The following is a 24,626-nucleotide window of genomic DNA, read 5'->3' as shown; positions in this document are numbered from 1 at the left end:
AAGAAATAAAGTGTTATTTGCTACCCTGCCATTCAAACTGGTACCTCCCTATGTTCTTGAAGGATAAGCAGGTCAGAATTTCTAATGTAAAAAGGTACATTTATACATTCCTTTCTAAGATGTATTCTAAGATGTTTATACATATTGTGATCAAAGACTCCTAAAATATAATATGGTGATCTGAAAAGAAGAACAATAATATCAACCAACCAGACCCCCCAGAGCTCCCAAGGACTAAACCACTAACCAAAGAGTTCACATGGGATCTGTGGTTCCAGCTGCATATGTAACAGAGGATGGCCTTATCTGGAATCAATAGGAAGAGAGGCCCTTGGTCCTGGGAAGGATCAATGCCCCATTATAGGGGAATGCCATGGCAGGGAGGCAGGAGTGGGTGGGTGAGTTGGGGAGCAACCTCATAGAAGCAGCGGGGGTGGGATAGGGGGTTGGCAGAGGAGAAACTGGGAAAAGGGATAATATTTGAAACATAAATAAATAAAATAACCAATAAAAAAGAAACTATTAGTAAGGGGAAAGTAACATGTTAAACAAGAACAAGGATGATATGAGTAAACTTGCAAGCATCACAGAATTGACTGAGAGCATCTCCTTCAGCCAGCATTGAGGCCTTAAAAGGGAATTGTATTGAAAATATAACCTGTAATATCGTTGGCTAAAATTACTTTAGTGCCATCAATTTGTGCTTTCACTTTACATATGACTGGCTATGGTTACTTACGTGTGGGCCATAAAAACCCACTGTGTTTTCTAAGCAGTCAAATTGCCCGTCAGCTGCTAAAAGGGCAGAATTAATGAGAAACTTGCTTTATAGTCTAAAGATTAGCAGCCAGGGTCTGCTTTAACAAGTCCCTGGAAACATACATAGAGAGGAATTCTTTGTGACCAGACTGATACACAGCTTTCTCTAATAATAAAATTCCCCTCATTGAGTTGAGCAGTCAGACATGCAAAAACCAAAGGTGTGGGGATATTTTTACACATCTTTGACAGGTCCTAAAAGAAGTCAGAGGGGATTGTTTGGCTTCCTACTATGGCAAAATGTCAGGTGTTCAACACATCTATGTCCTTTCAGTACTAAGGTAAAGCTGGGTTCAATTCTTCGGATCTCCTTCCATGTCAATGTGACTAAATGAATTCGTTCTGCTAAGGAAGTGTAGGAAATAGTCTACAAACTAAGTCCAAGCAAGAAAACCCAAGGTGTTTGGAATCATATTCTCTGCTTCTCTAAAATTCATCTTACCTTTCAAGGCATGGTAAGAACTCAGAAGACCAGAGGAAAGTTGAAACAATAAAAACAGCCTGAATGGATACTATAATAAAGACTAGAGAATGACACAATGCCAAGTTGCAGAGATAGGACAACACACTTCCACACACTGAAAGACGATTGTGGGAACTGTGATGAGACTAAGAAAAACAGCACATGGAAACATGTAAGAAGGAAAAGAAGAACAACTATGGTGAGTCCAAGCAGCAGCAAAGGAAAGACTAATGCCCCCGGCACAGCTGGATGTCGGCAGGCCAGCACTTTATTGAATGCCTGGAGGATCCCTAGCACCTGCCATGACTCAAGCTCAGAAATGTAAGCTGAAATAAGAAGCAGATGTGTATCATGCCTCTAAGGAGATACTTTCTCATGTTCCAAAGTTGTACGGGATAAAGCTCTGTCCACTCAGGAGGGCGTTCTCTCATTTGTAATGGCTTGCCAAGGATCAAGCCCATTCTCTCTCATCTGTAATGGCTTGCCAATGATCAAGCCCATTCTCTCTCATCTGTAATGGCTTGCCAGTGATCAAGCCACTACAAGCAAAACCTGGGACCTTTCTGCCTCATGTTCGTTCTGCTTCCTAAAATACAAATTTTGCATTGTAAAAGGAGGCATTCACAAATTTATCTAATAGATGAAAGTCAGGGCAAAAAAAAAAAAAAAAAATCCATTGGACCTCTGATACTTTTAAATTGGTGTTAACGCTAATGGGATGGTTTCCAAAAATTAATTTGATATGATATCTAGAAATCCAGGAAAAATGCAGAATAATTTGTCACAGTGATCTAAGAGGATGCACAGGCATATAAGGGGATAGGAAATATTAACTTCAATAGTTGCATTAACTTGAAAAGAATTTTTCAGCCATTGAACGAGTCTCTTACTAGTAGTATGGAGCTCTAGTGAATCTTTATGTATTCGGGAATGGATAAAAGTCAAATAGAAGTTCACTGGTATTGGCATGCTTGAAAAGTTTTAGATAACTTTTGACTGAAGATATAATTTCAGATTGAAAAACTTAATTTTTATTGGCCAAAATTAGTGACTCTGAACATTTCAAAAATAAATCAAAACAAAGGAACAAACAAAACAGAAACAAAACAAAACAACAACAACAACAAAAAAAAAAACCAGCTAAATTATCCAAGGGACATAAAAAGCATCCAGATATGTGATAGATTTTGTTTCCTTAATTGTCTCTGAGGATGTAGGTCAATGCACAGCAACCTCCAAATGTACACAGTACTCTATAGATAGGCAGATTGCTGCAGGGCCATTTGAAAGGGACAGCATGACACTTTCCCTGCTCCAGGAGCAGATCTAGCAGGGCCAGGGCCTCTATAAATGTTAACAGTTGCTAGGTGTAGAGTCTGTTTGTATATTTTAATATTTGTGTTCCTCCTTCAGGGGAATATCCTCTCTGCCAAGCTTAGTAATGGTGATGATCAGTAACAGCAGGATTCGGGAAAGTGAGGCTGTGGCTAACTTCCATAGCAAAATGGCAAATGCTGTGACCTTAAATCTTCAGGACAGCACTTAAGTATGGGGAGAACTTTGAAAACATGAGTTCCAGAATGCATAATTTCTCAGCTATAAACAAGCAAAATATAAGGATGCAATATAAATTATATCAGGAGCTTTACTGGCCAAAAAAAACCCAAAACAACAAACAAACAAACAAACAAAACAAAAAACAAAACACAGGTATCCACAGTATGAGCCAGCTTGTCAGAAAAATATTAAGAAAAATGATAGAGGTCTGAGGAGTGGGGAGTGTTGAGCCCAAGATTCCACCCAGCTAGTTTATTGTCTGTGCTTACAAAGGCAGGAAGATCTCTGAATACTTTTGCCATGATTTAAAACAAACAAACAAACAAAGCACTTGCTGTCTTCTAAGAATGGAGGGTCCAAGGTCATAAAACGCTAATCCATGGGATAATTAATACAGACCCTGGATCAATGGCTGAATTCATATGTAAATAAGAGTGGTTGGAGAAACACTTGAGAACAAACACAACTCTTTTTTTTTTTTTTTTTTTTTGGTTTTTTTTTTCGAGACAGGGTTTCTCTGTGTAGCCTTGGCTGTCCTGGAACTCACTCTGTAGACCAGGCTGGTCTCGAACTCAGAAATCCGCCTGCCTCTGCCTCCCGAGTGCTGGGATTAAAGGCGTGCGCCACCACGCCCGGCTAAAACAAACACAACTCTTATAGACTGTTTCTAACAGGATTTCTGACTCTGGTCACCAAGGCCAAGAAAGTTTTCTAGCAGCTTTTTTGAATTTGATGGGAAAACCCATGAGCTATCTTTTTTCTTTCTTTCTTTCTTTCTTTTTTTTTTTTTTTTTTTTTTTTTTTTTTTTTTTTTTTTTTTTTTTTTTTTTTTTTTTTTTTAGCAAGTTGAGAGCTGTCTCAAGCAGAACATAAGGCTGTTGACTTTGCGTTGTTCTTTTGCCACTCCCAGACATCCCTTCCTCAGAACCTCTCTCCAAGCAGAGGCTGGTCCTTAGCAGTAGGCAACTAGATAACATAAAAGAGATGGTGGATAGATAGACTGGATAGATGGATGGATGGATGGATGGATGGATGGATGGACAGACAGACAGATCAACAAACTTAATGAGTTGGGAAGATTATCCATCTGATTAAGGCACTTGGAATCAAGCATGACTACTTGAATTCTGTTCTGAAAACTCAGGTTGTAGAAGAGGACTGATGTCTATGAGTTGTCATCTTATCTCCTTGGACAGTGACACTGTGGCACATATGCCATCATAATTTACAACACACAAATACAGAAATGATGAAGGAGACATTTCAAAGAGTTTCAGATAGCAATTAGCAGGTTTGTGCCAGTTCCTTTTTTGTCCATTTTTCCCTTGTAGTGGCAATGCCCTTGTCATTTGCTTTGTCATGTATTGTGTGGAAGCATCTCTGTTTGGGTTCTGATCCTGGATGCGAGATCTGGTGAAATTCATTCATATTCAATTCCTACTACTCTTCAGCATTCCCTCCTCATCTTCCTCCTCACAGGTCTCCTTCGTCTTCCAGAATTTTTTTCTCTTGTATTTTCATGTCTTTTATACTTAAACTTAGATTTCATAGATAAGAAAAAACATTCAATATTTTCCTTTCTGAGTCTGCCTCATTTAATTTAAAATGATGATCTAATTTGTCATGTTTATGCATCATATATTCTAGTCATCTGTTGAGAACTGTCCACATGGTTTGCGATTGTGGTCTATTACAAATAAAGCTGCTATAGACACTTCTTATGAGTTTGTGGGTAAACACTAGCTTTCGTTTCTCTGTGACAAATGCATACATGTAGAATTGCAAAGACATATAATTGAATGTTTAGCTTTCTAAGAAGTAGCTGTCAAATCATTTTTCAAAATGACTATAATTTTACATAACAATTACTTGTATATAGATGATACCACTTCACTAAGTCATAATTGGTATATTCTGTTTCCAGTATGGGATGTTCTTTCAGGTATACAAGAACATCTAATAAGCTTAATTTCCATTGACATGATCTCTAAAACTGCTGAACACAATTGCATGAATTTATTTGCAGCTGTATGTCCTCAATTCACGGGTCTGCTTGTATCTTCTCTCTGTTTTACTTTTGGTTTGTTTAGTTTGTGCTGAGTTACAAAGTTCTTTATATATTCTGGATACTACTCCTTATTTAGATATGCATTCAAAACTGTTCTGTGCTAACTTATTGCTTTTAGTCTATGTTGTTCTCTAAATTACAGTTGAGAAAAGGGTTAAAAGTTTATAATTCTAATTTAAAATAAAATTAGTCTATAACAATAGAAGAGAAGTAGGAACAATTAGTTATTGTTCTCATTGTTTGAGAATATAAATAACGAGAGCAGTTTAAAGGAAAAAAAAGGTTTATTTTGGCTCACAATTCCAGGTTAAATTCTATCATGGTAAAGAAACTATAGCAGGACATGAAGCAGCTAGCATGTTTTGTTCACATTCAGTGAGTGGATATTTATGCACAATTATGTCTGAGATCTTTGTTTCATTTAGTTTGGAGCCCTATGGGATAGTGTCATTCACACTTAGGTTCTGTGTTCCCTGAACACCTCAGGAAACTTCTAGGAAGCCCCCCAGAGGTGTGCTTTCATGGTGAACATAACTTCAGTTAAACTGACTGTGAAAGACAGCAATTGCAAAAATGGGCTTTTATCATCAAATGACTCTCAAGCTGCAAATAAGTACATTTAAAAGTGAGAACTTTCTTAACAGAGAAGAATGAAAGAAAATTTTGAAGCCATGAGAATATTAAGCCACTGTGGGAAAAGAAAAACATCGGAAGTTAACATAAGAAGACTTGGTATTTGGAGAGCAGAAAATCGAGCAGCTGCTCAATGCCTCATTTGATACTAGAGGCACGCCATGACTTTGGGTACTTGATGGTGGCCATGAGTTGGTGAAAATTATCTGTACATATGGCTATTGCTTTGAGGATGTGAGTTTCCAAATAACTGTTAAGGCTCCCCATACATGACCTTGTAAATGAACTCAGCCTCTTCATCCCATGTCAGGTTCACTGTTTATAAGCCACCATATAAGAAATATCAGGGTTTCTCTAATCAATAACTATCCTGTGTATATAAACAAAAGTGTGCCTGTTCACACACTCAAACAAAAAACATCCAACATAGGGAAGAGCTAAGTTCATTTTTCATGCCTCTAATCTCTTAAGGTCTTTAGGTCTTATTCAAATTCCTTCTTTATCTACCATGTAACTAGCATTTACCCTGCCCAAAGAATCTGTAAAGCATTATACAAATCTGTTATTTTGAAATGAAACAATTGACTCTTTCATTAAAGAATTTATACTATGGTTGGGAGTAAATCATGAGCAAGAGGCACACAGGGTTAAATAGCAAAACCAGGCACTGTATCTCCTTAGAGGTTTAGGAAAATTATCAGGAAGATAAGCTTGATAAATTTTTATTTTGGGGTGTTGTTCAAATTTCTAGAAATTGACAGCTTAGTTTTGTTTAAATTCAACAGCTGTCTTACAAGAAAATTTTGGCAAAGGAAGTTAGTCTAGACAAGTCATGGAATTTTAAGAATGACATAGAATAAAGGTATCATGGGGCAAGAAACATGTGTAGACATGCCCAGAGTGAGTCCCTTAGCCAAAGCTAGATCCCTTTATGTTGTTATTCAAAATTAACAATTACACAAAGAGAGTTTTAAGATATAATGGTTACCAGAATTAAAGGAAAAAAAGTCAAATTGCTTGATATCCCAATGAAACATATAACTTGGGCCCATAATTTAACAACATTGTAAGCATAAAAACATCTTATGAAACATCAATGTTTTCTAACTGAAATGGGGGGAAATATCAGCAGGGAGAGTATGCACCTTCACTTGGAATTCCACAACATTTTTTATAACATTTATTGAGTTAAAAATGTATTCAAAATCCAGAATCATTAATAATAAGGGATCTTGGTTTTGAAATATTAGAAGTGAGTAATACACAAAATTGAGGGGAGATATTCTTACTTAAATATATAAACATGTCAAAATAAATGACATGGAGTATGGACGACCATGAAGTTAATCAGTTAGAGAAGTGAGTTGTATGTAAAACTAAGTAAGTCTTTAAAAATTATGTAAAAAAAAATTTCTACTTAGAGAATCAGTGTAGAGATTTTAGATGGTAGAAATATAAGAGTAAAGCATTAAAGACTGATAGGCGAAGCCTGAAAATAAATGGCTTTTAGTGACAAACAGCAGACAACATGTGTACTAAATAGTTTGAGCGTTCTAAAAGATTTCCAATGAGTGGTTACAGAGATAAATTTAATCTTTAATGATGATGCTAAGGGGTCATTGAGAACCAGGCTATTCAAAGAAAAACAAATGATATTTGCTGAGAGAGGAAAGGATATCCTTTTCAATGGACCAGCACCGGATTTTATCCATACTCCAAGGCATGGCCAGCACAAAACTAACTCCGGTTTTTTCAGTGGCTTGCTTTCTTCCTTCCTTCCTTCCTTCCTTCCTTCCTTCCTTCCTTCCTTCCTTCCTTTCTTTCTTTCTTTCTTTCTTTCTTTCTTTCTTTCTTTCCTTCCTTCCTTCCTTCCTTCCTTCCTTCCTTCCTTCCTTCCTTCCTTTCTTCCTTCTTCCTTCCTTCCTTCCTTCTTCCTTCCTTCCTTCCTTTCTAATCCAGATTTTATTCCCCTCCTGGTCCACCCTCCAACTGTTTCCCTTCCCATACCGGATGTCCCCACCCCCAACCCCACTCCACCAGACCTCTAAATACCCTGGGGCCTCCAGTCTCTTGAGGGTTAGGTGCATCTTCCTTGACTAAACCCTAACGGGGCAGTCCTCTTCTGTATATGCGTTGGGTGCCTCATATCAGCTGGTGTATGTTGCCTGGTTGGTGTTCCAGTATCTGAGAGATCTCCAGGGTCCAGGTTAATTGAGACTGCTGGTCCTCCTACAGGTTTGCCCTCTGCCTCAGCGTCTTCCAGCTTTCCCCTAATTCAACCACAGGGTTCAGCAGCTTCTGTCCATTGATTCAGTGCAAATATCTACCTCTGACTCTTTCAGCTGATTGTTGGGTCTTTCAGAGGGCAATCATGATAGATCCCTTTTTGTGAGCATTCCATAGCCTCAGTAATAGTGTCAGGCCTTAGGACCTCCCTTTAAGCTGGATCCCACTTTGGGCCTTCTGGCTTCTTTATTTCTTTTCATCTCATTTTTTTTCTGTCTTTTTTTTTTAAGAAAAAGAAAGAGAATGTACTTGGTTAGTATGGAAGAAAGGTGCAATCTGTGAGAATTTGGGGAACTGGATCCATGTAAGGGTACAGTAGTGGTACACAAACCTTGAAGTAACCAATGGCTTTGTAATTGGACTTTAAACTTAGCCAACAAGCAGCAAAACACATGTTGAAACTGGAGCCAACTTCAAGGGCTAACGATGTCGTGGATATTGGAGGGGAATCTATCTCCATCAATTTACTAAAGCAGCATGGTCTCTAACTTCATCATGGACATTTATCTTTATATCCACAGGTAAGTAGAGTTGCTATACCCCAGCAAGGAAACTTCTCTTTGCAACAGAGACCTCTACAGAAAACCATTACCAATCACAATGCAGAGTTGTAGAGAACAGTCTCAAATTAATTTATCTACAAAACAACTCAGGTACCTAAGACTCAGAAGACATTGAGGAGGAGGGGCAGGAAGATTTTTAAGAATCAGAGAAACAAGGCAGTGTTTGTGCGTGTGAGAGAGATTATGTTTTCTAGCAATGTCAGAAGCTACACTTACAAAATCTCACCAACATGAGTGCCTAAACATAAGCAAAACAGGACAAAATGAGAATAGCAACAATAGAACATGTTGAAGTAGTCAGAAGAGCACCATGAAGTTGCAATCCTAAAATAAGAACGAGGAAAGAAATGAATGCTGATAATGGGAAAAATAATCTTCTCAAGGAAGAGGCTGCCAATTCATTATTCATACCAAATGGCCATTCCAGAAAATCTGCATACAAAGAGCACTCTACCAAGTGGGCGGTTCATTTGTACACACACACACACACACACACACACACACACACACACACATATATATATATATATAAATTTTCAAAAAATAAAAAGTGCAAGAATGACTTGAAAGAAAAGAAAACTAGGTAGGCTACTCTCCAACCTTCTCTCTCTGTTTCACCAGGCTCAATACCTGAGTCTAGTCCCTATGGCTTCAACAGAACACCAGCAACAGCCTTCCCATATCCCTGCATATATCTCCTGTGGATCCCACAATCTATCCTCTTCTAATCCCCCCAGACACTTATTGATATTTCTCAACAGGCTGCTTCTGCTAACCCAAGGGCTATTCCTCCCAAGGCAACAAGTAGTCTAGAGGCAAACCCACACTTCTCCTACTGCTTAGATAGAATCGCCCAGTCTCATCCATACATTTGTAACTGAAAAAGTATTGTTTTTTCCCTTTGCACTATGAACCACATTCCAATAGACCACAAAGATTTTCTACTCTGACACTCCTTTCCTCAACTCATCCTAGTTAAGCAGACTCCAATACAGGCAGGCTTTCCCTATGAGTACACCAGCGTATCAACCAGGAAAACAGTGTCAATAACTTCAACATAAAACCAGATACACTGAATCTGATCAAAGAAAGAGTGGGGAATAAATTTGAATGCACTGATGCAGGAGACAACATTCTGAACAGAACAGTAGTTGCACAGACTCTTAGTTCAACAGTTAACAATTGGAATGGAATGAAACTGAAAACCTTCTGAAAGACATAGGCACAGTCAATAGGACAAAATGGCAGTATGCAGAATGGGAACGATATTCACCAACTCCATATCTGATAGAGGGCTAATTTTCAAAATATATAAATAATTCAAGAGACTAGACATCAACAAAGCAAATAATCCAATTAAAAATGAGGTAGAGATCTAAACAGAGAATTGTCAATAGAGGAATCTCAAGTGCATGAAAAACACTAAGAAATGTTCTACATGCTTGACCATTGGGGAAAGACAAATCAAAAAGAGTTTGAGATCTTATACCTATCAGAATGGCTACAATCCATATGGTAAGTGACAACTCATTCTGGAAAGGATGTGGAACAAGGTAGACACTCTTCTATTTCTGGTGGGAGTGCAAACTTGTAGAGCCAATTTGGAAATTTTTATGGTGGTTCCTGAGAAAGTTAGGAATTGAATTACCTCATGACCCAGTTTTACCACAGTTGGGAATAGAGCTGGAAGAAACTCAATCCTAGCATATGGACACTTGGTTAACCATGTTTCTTGTGGACTTATCCATAATAGTTAGAAACTAGAAACAACCTACATGTCCCTCAACAGAAGAATGGATAAAGCAAATGTGGTAGATTTACAAAATGGACTATTATCCAGCTGTTAAAAAATGTGGCATCATAAAACTCGCAGGTAAACTGATACTAGACAAAAATATAAACAAACACACAAAGAAAAATCATTCTGAGAGAAGTAACCCAGACTAAACAAGACAAATTCACTCATAAGTGGTTGTTAGCCACTGAGTAAATGATAGACAAGTTGTGATCTATAGAACCAGAAAGGTTGGGTGAAGATTGCCAGTCTAGGGGAGAGGGGCAGGGAGTCTTCCTTGGAGGGGGAAATAGAGTAAATTTTACTAGAGGTCTAGGCGAAAATAGGGACAGGAACTGGTGGGGGAATCAGAGCAGGAGATTGGGAAGGAGGGAGAGTGCTAGAAGAGATGGTTGAAGTTGGGAGGGATGGTGTGTGTGTGTGTGTGTGTTTGTGAAAACATAGTGCAGTGGAAACTCCCTGGACTCCATGAAGGAGATCCTATGGAATCTCAACTGGCCATCTCTTGTAGTCAGGTGAGGCTTCTGGTAGGAGAACTAGGGTACATTCAATTAAATTTTTGGCCAAACAGACCACATGGAAATTTCCAAATAACTCAAGCTATTGCAAGACAAAAGGCTGTTCTCTAAAAACTGACAGCAGGGCCCCATTGCCAAGAACAACACCCACACAACACAGTCAACATGGAGAAGTTGAGCTGGTGCCTACATGGAGCCTTCACCCCTACTTCTAAAATCTTTGATATGGGAAGGTATTCTGATAGCTACTGGAAGAGAAATCTGGCTACAAAAACCTTTTTACCTACAACCAATCCTTCCTGGAAAGTACGCTAGCACAATGGTGACCAAAACATGTGGGAATAGCGAACCAATGTCTCATTTGATCTAAGGCCCATTGCATGAGGAGGAATCCACAGCAGACACTCCTTGTGTATCCATGAACTAGAGAATAGATAACTCAGAGATATAGCATAAAAAAAAATAAAATAATTCCTAATGATCCATTCATCACCAGAGAGGATTTCTCTGGCAAGAGGTGATAACAGATTCAAAGACCCACAGCCACACATTATTCAGAGAGAGTCTAAATTGGAGGCCTCATTCAAATCCCTCTACGGATTTCAGTGAAAACCACAGATGATGAAGCAGAAAGTTTGTAAGAGCCAGTGTGGATGGAAAATACCAGAACAAGGCCCTTGGGATCAACTAAGCAAGGAGCATATGAGCTCACAAAGACTGAAGCATCAAGCACCGTGCCTACACAGGTCTACACCAGGTCCTCTGTACATATGTTACAGTTATTAGCCTAGTACTCTTATGGGACTCTTGACTGTGAGAATAGGTGGGTCTGTGACTCTTGTGCCTGCTCTTAGACTCTTTGCCCCCTATTGAACTACCATGTACAACCTATGAACATTTTTACTGCATCTTATTATATTTTGTCATGTTTGGTTCCTAACTTAGAAACCTGTTCTTTTCTAGGGAGAGACAAAGGGATTGGTCCCAGAGAGAAGGTGGGGAGGAACTGGAAAGAGTAAGCAGAGGGAAAACCATAATCAACATATATTTATTCTATGAGGAAAGTATATATTTTCAACTAAAAGGGGGAAAGGGCCTAAATAAATAAATAAGTAAAGGCAAAAACTTGTTAAACTCTAGGTTCAAAAATAGTAACACATGCTTTAAAAGATACCTTTTAGCAAAGGTAATATTCCTGTTAAGAATCTTGATGGTCGCCGGGCGTGGTGGTGCACGCCTTTAATCCCAGCACTCGGGAGGCAGAGGCAGGCGGATTTCTGAGTTCGAGGCCAGCCTGGTCTACAAAGTGAGTGCCAGGACAGCCAGGGCTACACAGAGAAACCCTGTCTCAAAAAACCAAAAAAAAAAAAAAAAAAATCTTGATGGTCTTAACATTTAACAGAGCTGAAAACCTATGTTCTCATAAAGTTGGCCGCTTGACTACACTTAATTTTTATCTCAATATTTAGCAGGGTTTTGTTGTTGCTGTTGTTGTTGTTTTTGTTTTTGTTGTTGCTGTTGTTGTTGTTGCTGTTACTGTTGTTGTTGTTGCTGTTGTTGTTTTTGTTGTTGCTGTTCTTGCTGTTGTTGTTGTTGTTGCTATTGTTGTTGTTTGGGGGGCATGACCCAGGGCTTTCAAGAGCTAAGATGCATAAGATAAGTTATATCACCAGAAATATACTTTTCTTGTAAAAGAAATGCTCCAACTCAGAGCTGACTTTGTAAGAACAACCTGTTATGAGAATTTCAATAGATAATGGAAAGGAAAATTCCTAGAAATATGCTTATCAGCAAATGACCCACTCAGCTGTGCTTCGTCACAAGTAGATCATAGGCTTGTAAGTCAGTACAGCCCAAGAAGCCAGTTCACATGGGTTTGTGCTTACTGAGAATTCTCAGCAAACTTCCCTTGTAAAAGGAAAATGAAAATATAATATAGTCTCAGATGTTGCACTTTAAAAAAATTTCATAGATTAACTTATTTAAAACAGAAAAAGAAATGTATTTTCTAAGCTGTTTTATAAACATGGTAAGCCCTGAAAATTTAAAAGCAGGGTGAAGGGTTTTTACAAATCCTTCTTTGACTTTTTTTTTTTTTTTTTTTGCCATTCTTTGAGTAATGGATGTCTGTTAACACAAACTTAATCACTTGTTTGGTGCCACAGGAGGTCATCTAAACACTGACTCAATGAAGGAGTTCTGTGAGAAGAGTGCTCGGAGGAACACTAGGAATTTTAGAGGCCCTTACTTTGACATGAGAGAAACAGACATTTATTTTCACAGAATAGACAATTTGGAAGCCTTTGTCTGGTGGCAAAGCATTAAGAAAATGATACTTGCTTTGGGGGAAGCACCCTGGTGAAGTTAGATTTCCTCATTTGCAAGCCTCGGTTGACCTCAGTTCTTTGCATGACCTTCAATGTGAATCTTGCATACACAGTTTTCTGTTGTATTAATTAGTTTTACATACTTAAGCAGTAGATGCAAATTTATGTTAATCAATGTTCCCTTTTCATGTAAAGTAATATAAATATGCGTGCCCTAGATTTCTTGAAATGAATATAGTTTTAAGTGTATATGTCTTTAATGTAGAGAGAACTTTCACTTTGGTGTTTCAATAGTAGTAAGACCACAAAAAATTAAAAAATGAAAAAATCATCTTAGTATTTTCTAGTAACCCTAGAATGAATAATTAATTCTAAGCCCTTCACATAACTTTCCTTAGAAGCCAAGAATTTAATGTTGGCTTTATGAATGGATATTTTTCTTTTTAGTATTTTCTTTTTCTTTTTTAATTTAATTTTATTTTTAATTTACTTTTTACACACCATATTCTACTCCCCACCCCCCATCCATCCTACCACTGCTCCACATCCCACACCTCCTCCCACCCTACCCCATCTCCACATGGATGCCCCCACCCCCAACGCACCTGACCTCTAAACTCCCTGGGGCCTCCAGTCTCCTGGGGCTTAGGTGCATCATCTCAGAATGAACACAGACCAGGAAGACTCTGAGGGCCAGCAGAACAGGCAACCTCAGGAAATAGGAGGTTGGAAGTGACCCTCCAGAATTCACCAGAGATCTGGGAGGTGAGACTCTCAGGACTCAATTAGATGAAATTCATGACAGTAGGGAGACAGAACTTATAGAGCACACCTCCAGCAAGAAGACAGGACATCAGGTGAGGGATGGGGTTACTATTCCACAGTCACATCTCTGATCCATAATTGATCCTGTCAGAAAGAATTACAGAGATGGAAATGGAAAGGATCCTGAGGACAGAAGGTCCAGCAACAGGCCCAAAGTGGGATCCAGCTCAAGGGGAAGTCCCAAGGCCTGACACTATTACTGAGGCTATGGAGTGCTCACAAAAAGGGATCTATCATGACTGCCCTCCAAAAGACCCAACAAGCAGCTGAAAAAGTCAGATGCAGATATTTGCACCCAACCAATGGAAAGAAGCAGCTGACCCTTATTGTTAAATTAGGGGAGGCTGAGAAAAGCTGAGGAGAAGGGCAATCCGGTAGGAGAACAAGCAGTCTTAATTAATCTGGACCCCTGAGATCTGTCAAACACTGGACCACCAAACAGACAGCATACACCAGCTGATATTGATAGAACCTAGTTGGGAAACCCCCATTCAATTCCCGATTCGGAGGGCACCCAAAGAATCACGAAAAGGCCATGATGTAATTACACAAGGTAGTTTAATGATGGAGCTCCAGACCGACATGCATCCCACACAGGAGATAACGGATGTCGGCCACAAGGCTCGAAAGCTAGGGGTTTTATGGGGTAAGGGGCTTAGGGGTGTGGAATTCAGCATAGCAACACACTATTGGCTTATTCAAACATCAGCAGAAAAATTACATGTACGTGCAGGGTGTCAGAGTTCTGTGAGTTGTTGACTCAGTTCAGATAGCCCTGTTATTTCGTCACATTCCTCTTTATCTTATGGTCAAGCTGATCCCAGGAATGTTTTAACTACGGGGCATACCCGGGTTTGTTTTTCTTTTTTCTCAGCCCCAGGCAGCCTCTAGGCTCACAAACAAACAGCAATTTCTGAGTACTTTATATGACTTACAGGTCTTGAAATTTCATCTTTCTTTCAATATGAAGTCCCAACCACATAAAGTTTATGAAATGGATTTCAATATGCTTTTGATTGAAGTAGAATGGCATCCCATCCAACTTTCCTTCCTCCTTTTCCTTGTTCCAGCTCTACCCTGCTTCTCTCCCTCATTCCCCAGCTGCCCACTGGCAAGTTAGTGATCTCTTCTTGTTTGATTATTAGTGTTGCATACATGTATGCATGTGTGTATGAACAAAATGTTTAAATACAGTCTCCTGATGAGTCCATTTTTGTTGTTAGTGTGTCTATGGCTTCAGAGTCAACCTCTCTGTTTTGAACAACCATGAAGGAGCTCATCCCTGGAAGAGAGTGATTCTTCCCACAGCACTCACGTGTTCCCTGTGGGTTCTTTGTGTAGGGGTGAGATCCTATGAATTTTGTCCCTTCCATGTTAATATGTCTATTGATTTTTATTATTAAAGAGTTTTGATAATCTTTTCTGACAGATCTGTGATAAGCAGGAAGAAGATTCTAGAAACTGAAAACAAATGTACAAATATACTTACATTTTCTTATTGTTACAAACCTCTGGAGTTCCTTTTGTTTTTTTTCCCAGAGAGTGAATCTTTATTAATATATGAAGAAAAGTATCTTCTTTGGATAATTAAGCAAAATTATTTCTAATAATCAAGATAATATAATTATGAATGAAATTTATTTTAATCTGAATTCTAAATTTTCCTTTTGTCCTTGTTCTATCTCCACCTTTCAGTTGCTAAACCAGAAAGGGTCTCAATTGTAATCATGGCTATTGTTTAGCCATTTCAGCATGTTCATACGTTTACTTAAGCTGTTAGTGTGTGCTCCCATATTTACTCTCTCATTTTTGTGACCAAATGCCTGATGCAAACAATTTAAGGCTGGGTTACTCTGGCTCAAGATCAGAAAGACATAGCATCAGAAATCTGTGATAGCTGGTAACATTCAAACACACTCAGGCAACAGTTGCTGGAAGTCAGATGGCTTCCTCTTTTTTCTATCTTCATTCATTGGATGGAACCTGGATGGAATTACACTACGACACACCAGAGGACACAAAGTTGAAAACACAGTTCTCACTTCAAAATGAGTACTATATGGTCTACTTTTGTGCCAAACATTAATGAACATGGCCCAGGACACAGAGTAAGGATTCGGAAAACCATATTCCATTCTAGAAGTGGTTACATTAGATTTTACTAGATTACAGAACAAAAAATAGTTATGTATCAAAGATTTTTACCAAAGTTACAGTGAAGCAAGGGGCACTCTCCTAATATTAGACAACACTATTAGCTTCTGGTATACATGGTAAGCTTTTGGTAATCACAGGGGGTTTCTAAGACAATGGAAGGCTTTCAAAGAGACTAAAAGTTGAGAGTCAGGATAATTTGACTTTCATCTACACTGTTTCTTTTCTTCATAATCTTGAGGTTTGATCCTTTAGACTTGTAGACTCTTTAACACAGGTGCCACCCTGAGACCCCCACCATGAATCTAGGGAACTTTTGGTTCAGACAGTGAAGTTTGACTGAGAGGGGAAGGAAAGTTGCTCTCCAGATTACAGGGCTCTGCTCTTTTATTTCTGTCCTTTCAATTCTATGCAGTGTTATAAGCATTTGTACTTCAGGGTCCTTTAGGGTCCTTCAGATGTTTCCTCATAAGGAAAGGTGGAACAAGGTTTCGTCAAAATGTTTTCCTGTCTCTCCTTACCTCTAGGGTTAAACTAAAGAAATGCAGTGGATCTATCATCTTCAATTTAAAATGAAAATACAGCCTAGTAATTATTTCCAAAGGAGTTTCTGTATTCTGCATTCCCATGGCATGTGACTCCAAAATAGATATGAAGATACGCGTATAATTTTCCCAACTCTCCAGTGTCAGAGTTCAAAGCAGTCATATTTTTCAGGTGCAAGAGCCTGGAATCACCAAAGAGGAAGAGGAAGAAACTGATGAAGAGAAAACAAACTTTCTTCTATAAAATGTGTTTTATAGTGTATAGTTTATGTTGTGAAAATATTTTTCACTTTCCATTTTCTTAATCTATTTAGAATACCCATGCAGTCCTTGGTTGATTTTTTATTTGTTTAGTGTATGTGCATATGTATGTGTGTGCACGTGTGTGTACACATTCCAGAGCACATCTGTGGAGTTCAGAGAATTATTTGCAGATATTGTCTTTCACCTTCTACTGTGTGAGTCCTAGAGATCAAATCCAAGTTCCCAGGCTTGGTGGCAAATGACTTTACCCTGTAGCCATCTTGGTGGCCCCAAACTACATATTTTATTATGTATATATTATATCATATTAATTTTTACAGCAAAATTTGCCTAAGTACTACTGTAATCTAGTTGACCCTTATAAGAAAATGCCTCAGGGCCCATAGTTCACTCTCGTCTACAGGTTGGGACCTTAGAAGGCTGGAGGAAAGGAAAAGAGGATTTGCTGTCTGGTGGGCAGCAGATTCCTGCTTTAATGAACATGAGTTTAAAGCATTATTTTACGTTGCTTTTCTTAAACAACATGAAATCTTCACTTGGAATCAAATCAGGTATTTATCACAGTGATTTAGATGTATCTAGAGGCACAGAACAAAACATATCGTCCTTCTAGTTTCTTGTTGAAAAACTGCAGGTTTTCAGGTTTATAAAGCCTCTAAGGACAGACCCAAAGGTAATTATCCATGAAGTTATGATTTAACTTTGAAATGAAGGGGCTCATCTGCTAGAAACCAACTTGGAGCCCCAAGTGATGACAGCCACAAAGAATACTTCGGCCATTGGTCAGAACTAGAACTAAGAAAATCCTCATCTGACCATGCCTTGACCAGGACATTATGCACACTTCCTATCCTGCCCTAAGTCTTTGTCTCCTAGAGCTTAACGCTGAAGTCAGTACTACAGAGCTGGCTAAAGGGATGGCAGGATTTCTTCTCTCATTCCCAACATGACCATAATGAATAAATATCCATTGATTTTCACCAATATTCATCTCATTAGACAGTGCATACCATGAGTGACCAATTCCAGCCCACTGGGACTTCCACAGCCCAGCTTCTTCCTAGGACTCAGTTTACAATTTTAGCAATCTAAATTTGATAAAGAGATGTCACAAGGCAAGCCTCTGTGGAAAAGAAAGAAAAATTGAATGCACCTTTAAAGTTGCTGGTGAGTTAATATAAAATCTGTTTTATTGCATGGACTTTTCTATCTTTTCACCTGCCCTTGGATGCTTTCTGACACTATTTAGTGAGACAGAAAAATAGATGTTTAGACTTAATAGACCCTGAGTGAGTCTACACCATCGCCCTGGCTTTGCACTTCCTGTTTGCTGGATGGTCTTTGGAGCTGACTTATTTCCTTGTAAATTACCAAACAAACAAACAAACAAACAAAAAAACTAAAAGAACTTAGCTTGCACTTTCTTTTCCTTCCTTCCTTCCTTCCTTCCTTCCTTCGTTCGTTCGTTCCTTCCTTCCTTCCTTCCTCCCTCCCTTTCTTTTTTCTTTTCTTTTCTTTTCTTTTCTTTTCTTTTCTTTTCTTTTCTTTTCTTTTCTTCTTTTCTTTTCTTTTCTTTTCTTTTCTTTCCTTTTCTTTCTTTCTTCTTTCTTTCTTTCTTTCTTTCTTTCTTTCTTTCTTTCTTTCTTTCTTTCTCTCATGACTGCAGTTTCCCCTCCCTCCTCTCTTCCCAGTCTCTCCCCAGCACCTAATCTCCCCACCTCACCCTCCTTCCCTGTCCTCTGTTTCTCTTCAGCAAAGAGCAGACTTCCCATGGCTATCAATCAAACATGGCCTATTAATGCACAGTAAGACTGGGTAATTCCTCTCCTCTAAGGGCTGGACTAGGACAATCCAGAAGGAGGGAAAGTTTCCCAACAGTAGTCAACTGAGTCAGAGACAACCCTACTCTCCCTGTTAGGAGTCCTAAAAGAAGATCAAGCTACAAAACTAACATATATGCAGAGGGCTTAGGTGCATCTCATGATCTCATGCAGTCTCTGTGGTTGACAGGTCAGATTCTTTGAGCACTTATGAGGCCAGGTTAGTTGATTTTGTGAGGGTTTTGTGGTGTCTTTGACCCCTCTGGTTCCTTCTTCCCCTTATTCTTCAGAGTTCCCCAAGCTCCACCTAATATTTGACTGTGGATCTCCTTCAGCTGTGGAAAACCTTCAACTACAATTTGTCCTGTCTACAAGATGTACTGTGCTAGGGTAAACATGGCATAGAAATTCTGAATACTGCAGAGACCTAGGATAGAATCAAACTTGACTGGGAAAAAAATCAATGAAATGATTCCTAATAATATTCTGATATACTCATAGATGGATTCCTAGCCCAATTGTCATCAGAGAGGCATCAGATGGAGACAGATGAAGAGACTCACTTTTTTTGAGTCACTTTGGCACCAGCCAGAGTAAAAGAAGAAAATTGTTTCTGTAAATCTCTATGCTCTAGTCCATTCTTTCTTATCTGTGATGACAAGCTTAACATTCTGAAGAATCTGGTATCTATAGCAACAGCCCCATTGGGACACTATCTGTACAGTGGTCTCCTGTCTACCAAGGAGAGACCTGCCTCACTATAGGTGACTGGGTATTTAATTGAAATTCCAAGGGGACATGAAATTACATACAAAGAACTCTCCCATTCTGTAGGCAGAAGGGACTCCGGTTGCTCAAGCAAGAGGTACACATGAGCACTTATGACTCTGCCTTCCACCCATTCATATGAGGCTTTTAGAGACAAATAAGAGGATACACCATGTTACTGACACTCTGGGAAGGAATTCATATTAATCAGTGTTCTGTGATGACTCCAGATCCTGGCCAAACATTGATTCATTAAAAAAAAAAAAAAAGGCCAAGAAATCCTATGGACATTTCTGCTACTGACAATCTATACACCTGAGGTGAGAAATCTTCTTTACACCTGATGAAATTCTCAAGGAAAAGCACCACCAACAGGTGCATGACCTGATTAAATCAGTATTTCATTATCATATATACGACATGTTCATTAGACAGTGGGTTTGTCCATATTAAAGTGGTCAGTGGATCTAGTACTGTTCATATGCTCATAATTTTACCATGACTATCAAGTTTAAGGAAAACTAATTTGATGTGCCTTAAACATATATATATTCCAAAAAGAACCTCTATTTTAAAAAAAAAACTAAATATAGATATTGGTTTACCTAAATAGTACATTGGCAAACTTTTTTTATTATCATTTAGAAAGCTTTCTATATGTTCTTAGATAGGGATCAATATACAAAAGTAGCTTTTTATTGACAAATAATGTCATTCGTTAAATAAAAGCAAACTTAAATGCTTTTCTGAGGAAAGCTATGACAGCCCAAGGGTCCTAACACAACACTGCCAATCATAATTACATCACCAACATTTTATGTTTAATGCAAATAACTAGTCTGTTTTTTTTTTATTTGCAAACTTTTTGCAAATTCCTAAATATAGGTCATCTGTCTTTTGTCTCCCATTGTTTTAATTACTCTGCAATATATTCAAAGTCAAATTCATAGCAATACTCATTTTTATCTTGGTAACTGTGTTTTATATTGGTTTCTTTCGACATTCTTCAGAAACACAACTTCTCAAAATTACCAGAGCAGTTCTAGAATATCAAGGAAGCGACAGGCAGATTCAACCTTGAGAGTGGCCTCTGGGCACTCGCAGCCCAGGAACCAGTATTCTCACTGACGTTTTGGGATAGGTTACTTTACCCTACACTTGGTTTGGATCAGATCAACAAGGACAGATTTTTATCCAAGTGATAAGGCACACGTGACACCTCTTTATGATAACCAACAGTATCTCCAGGGCAAATTCTTCTGAGAAGAATGTGCTAATGTCATAATCAAAAAGGAATAAGACATGGGGTGGAGGAATATGCTTATAGGCTCAGAGAGGATTTGGGAAACAAAAGTAATAGAGTTGTAAACTTGAGGCTAGCCTTGACTACACAGTAAGGATCACTTCTCAAACAGCAAAAACTGACTCATTGTGCCAGTCCTAAAATTAACCCTTAAGGCACAGGTGGAGAAAGAGCTTGGATGTACACATATCTGTCACTAAGTTCTTTCCACTAAAACTCTAAATCACCCACACCCAGAGACCTATCTAACAAGGACAGTGAGTCTGTGGAACTCATGTAACTGGGTGGTTTCTGATTCTGGTTCCTTCCATAGACTTTAATAGTGGGATTTTTACATTCAAATGTAAAGATCTGACTCTTTTCATGAGCATAATTCTATCCTTACAGTGTCCTCCTTCACATACATAAACTTGCTCATCACTAGGCCAGCAAACCAATAGACCACATTAGCCAGGAACTCAACATTAAGGAATTCTCAAATTGAGAAGGGAATTGAAGGAAGCACTTGAAAGCTGACTTCCCAAAAGGCATTGGTTAACCATCTGGGCAAACCAAGTAATGCAAAGGAGAGTGGAGTCTGGTACATTTGCCTTCATTTTCTGTTGGTTTCCTTTGCCTTGACTGGGGCACAGTGATAAATGGTTCTCGTTACCCTTTCTTCTTGAGCTGTCTTTTATTAAAATAGGAACAAAACCTTTCAGAATAAATCTTCCTGACTCCTTCCAACCCAGATGAAGATATTGCCGAGGAAGACATGGCTACAGCATTCTGAAGCTGATGTGATCCTGTTATAGGACTTAGATTTATCTTCTCATTTGATGACAGTGGTGAGAACTTCTTGGACCATTTTTATAGCCAGAACAGAGACAATGATCACCGAGATTACACTTTGACCATGCCTTCTTCATTACATGTACCTACCCTTCCCCAACTCTTTCTCTCCTTAAACATATAGCCCCTGTTAGAACCCAAAGATTGTCTCAGAGCCACTGCATGCCTTTACATGTTCTTTTTCTAAGTGTGCCAGCACTGTGTAAATCTCTCTCTGCTTTGTACCATTTCTCCTCTTGTTTTCTAGTGTCTTGAGATGAATGACTAGGCCTATCCTGAACTATAATTATATGCTTTTGATGAGTTCAAATGGTTGAAGCAGAAAAGAGATCCTTCATCGTTATTGTTAGAAAACTAATCTCACAAAAAAAAAAAGCTTTGTTGCTCTGTGACCATATCTCTATGTAATAAACTTGGAGGCTAGAATTCGAACCTTTGAATGTGGGGACAGACAAGCATTCAGATTATGGTACACCGTACTTTTTATATTTTAATAAAATACATTATATTTTATATGCCCTTTTATGTTATTTAAACAACTATAAGAATTTTTGTGAAGTGGTTAGAAGTTAGATTAACTACTTATACTATTCTAGAAGTCAACAGATTGATCTTTTTGAAGTGTAAATCAGATCTTCTTTCCCCAATGTCTTTAAGAAGGTGTTTTCTATCCCCTGGTAGACTTAGTGTAGGACCCACAGGGACAGAACAGCGTGGGGCACACAGAAAATATTCTGTAAACATTTTTTAAATGAATAGATTACTATGAATTGGATCAATCAGCAAATGGTCATCAATATATTATTGATGTTTAGCAAAGTATAAAAGCTTCTTTGAAACACTATGTAGCTACCTGTAAGTATAAACACCTCAATTTTTAATTGATACATTTGATAGTTTTTAGTCTATTTGATCTGTTGATTTATGATGTAGATATAACAGAATGTCTCACTAAGGCTTTAAATTTGCCAATTTATCAGTTCTGCATAAAATTTTTGGACTGTTTTAATCTATCACAATATTGTTCTACTTATGGAAACAAATAATACTGCTCAATGTGAGATTGGCTTGGAGTTTTTTATTGTATTTTATTTTATTTTTAGTCTAAGAAATTGTGAGTTCTGCCCAAGGAAATTATTATTAAGATCTGTGTTATTCAGCTTTCAATCAAAATAACAGATGCTTGAAGTAATTAATATACACAGGAAGGGCTTATTTTAGCTATCACCTTTGGAGATTTTAGTTTGTTATTGTTTGACCTTGTTGCCTTGGTTCTGTGGCCAGGCAGCATATCACATGGGAGCATGTGGCAGACTCATCCCTCTCACTTCATGGACAAGGTATAAAACAGGAAGGAATGCGGTCCCACTCTCCCTTTCCACCATGCCCTCCACGACCTAATAGACTCCCACTGAGCTCAACATTTTAAAAGTCTCACCACTTCTGGACATCACTTCTTTGGTGACTAATAAATTACTTTTCAGGAATGATGGGATACTGCAAGTCCAAGTCCAAGGCCCAGGAGTGGTGTTTATAGCAGTACTCTCTGCTTGGCTTGCCATGCTACCCTTGTTTTCATTGTCTTCCCTTTATTTTGTTCACTGAGCTGAAGGCTCTTTATCTGAGCTGTTTGAAAGATATAACATCTTATAATCTCTCATTATGTATTCTCAAATACATTTGTTTTAATTTTATTATTCAATTCAAACATCAAATTTTCATTAGTGTTCACATTTTCTAATAAGATAAGAATTATAAAATTATTCTGCTCAATTTGGCTGATTTCTTGATAAATATCATATAGGAATTTCACATTTACAACCTTGGAAGTTTAAGGTTTTTTTTAATTATAATTATATAGTTGATTGTGTTAATTGGATGTATAAACAAATAGTCTGGTAATGTTCAATTGGTGCTTTTTAACTATAATTATATAATTACTCTATGCTCATATGTTGGAACCAGAATCTCCTTAGGAAAAACTGCAAGACACCTTGCATTTACACCTCAGTTTTGAGATTCTCTAAACTGGCCAGGCTCCTGCTTTTAATCTCAGTACTCCAGAGGCAGGAGTAGGTGGCTCTTCATGAGTTCAAGACCAGGTTAGTCTATATAGCAAGTTCTAGGATATACATGATTACATAAAGAGACCCAGTCTAAAAAGAAGACAAGAAAAGATGGTATATTTCATAAAGAAGAAGGAGGAAGAGGAGGAGGAGAAAGAAAAGGAATATGTGGAGGAAGAGGAGGAAAAAATAAAGAAAAAAATTAGTGAGCTAAATTTCACTTAAGTATTTTGCCTTCATTGTAGATATGATCAGGCTTGCTTTTTTAAAGCTAATATTTAAAAGACACAAACTATCGAATACAATTATGCTAAAAATAATGACTCAAGATATCCCAAAGGGAAACATTACTGATCTGAAAACTATGGAGCTGAGTATGACAACCTCAGTTTAGAATAGTTCTTATGCTGGCAACATGACTCAGTATGAGAAGCTGTGCAAGGAAGAAGACTGGAGCTCAGATGCTTAGCTTCACCTAAAAGATGAGTACATCTACAGAACAAGTCTGCTCATCGGGGGGGTCAAAATGCTTCTAAGAGTTCAAGAATGAGGCAGTTTGCTGTGAGATTGTGTCTAAAGCTGCATACACAAAGTCTTACCAACATAACTGATTCAACTTAGGCTGAAGAAAGAAAGGAAAAAGAATGAATGAATGAATGAATGAATGAATGAATGAATGAATGACATGCCCACGAGGATGGGCAAAAAGTTTACACAGCCTTAACCCTAAACAAATAATAACTATAGGAAACTAAGGAATGCTGCGAATGGGGAAAAGTAGTTTTCCCTTGGCGAGAGCACACCAGTTGGCTATTCAACCAAGGGTGAACACTGAAAACATATTCAACTAACATTATTCACAAAGAGCAGGATGTGTTTAGTAATATATTTGTATATCCAATTCATACATGCATGTAACATTAATCAAGGGTGGGTACAAAGGAAGCTTTGGAGGGGTAAAGAGGTGGGTGGAGATGATGCAATGTAATCATATTATATTCTCAAAAACTAAAGAGATGAT

Source organism: Mus caroli, chromosome 3, assembly GCF_900094665.2.
Source record: "Mus caroli chromosome 3, CAROLI_EIJ_v1.1, whole genome shotgun sequence".
Classification (NCBI taxonomy): Eukaryota; Metazoa; Chordata; class Mammalia; order Rodentia; family Muridae; genus Mus; species Mus caroli.
The sequence above is the reverse complement of the archived record's forward strand: the minus strand, read 5'-3'. Positions refer to the sequence as shown.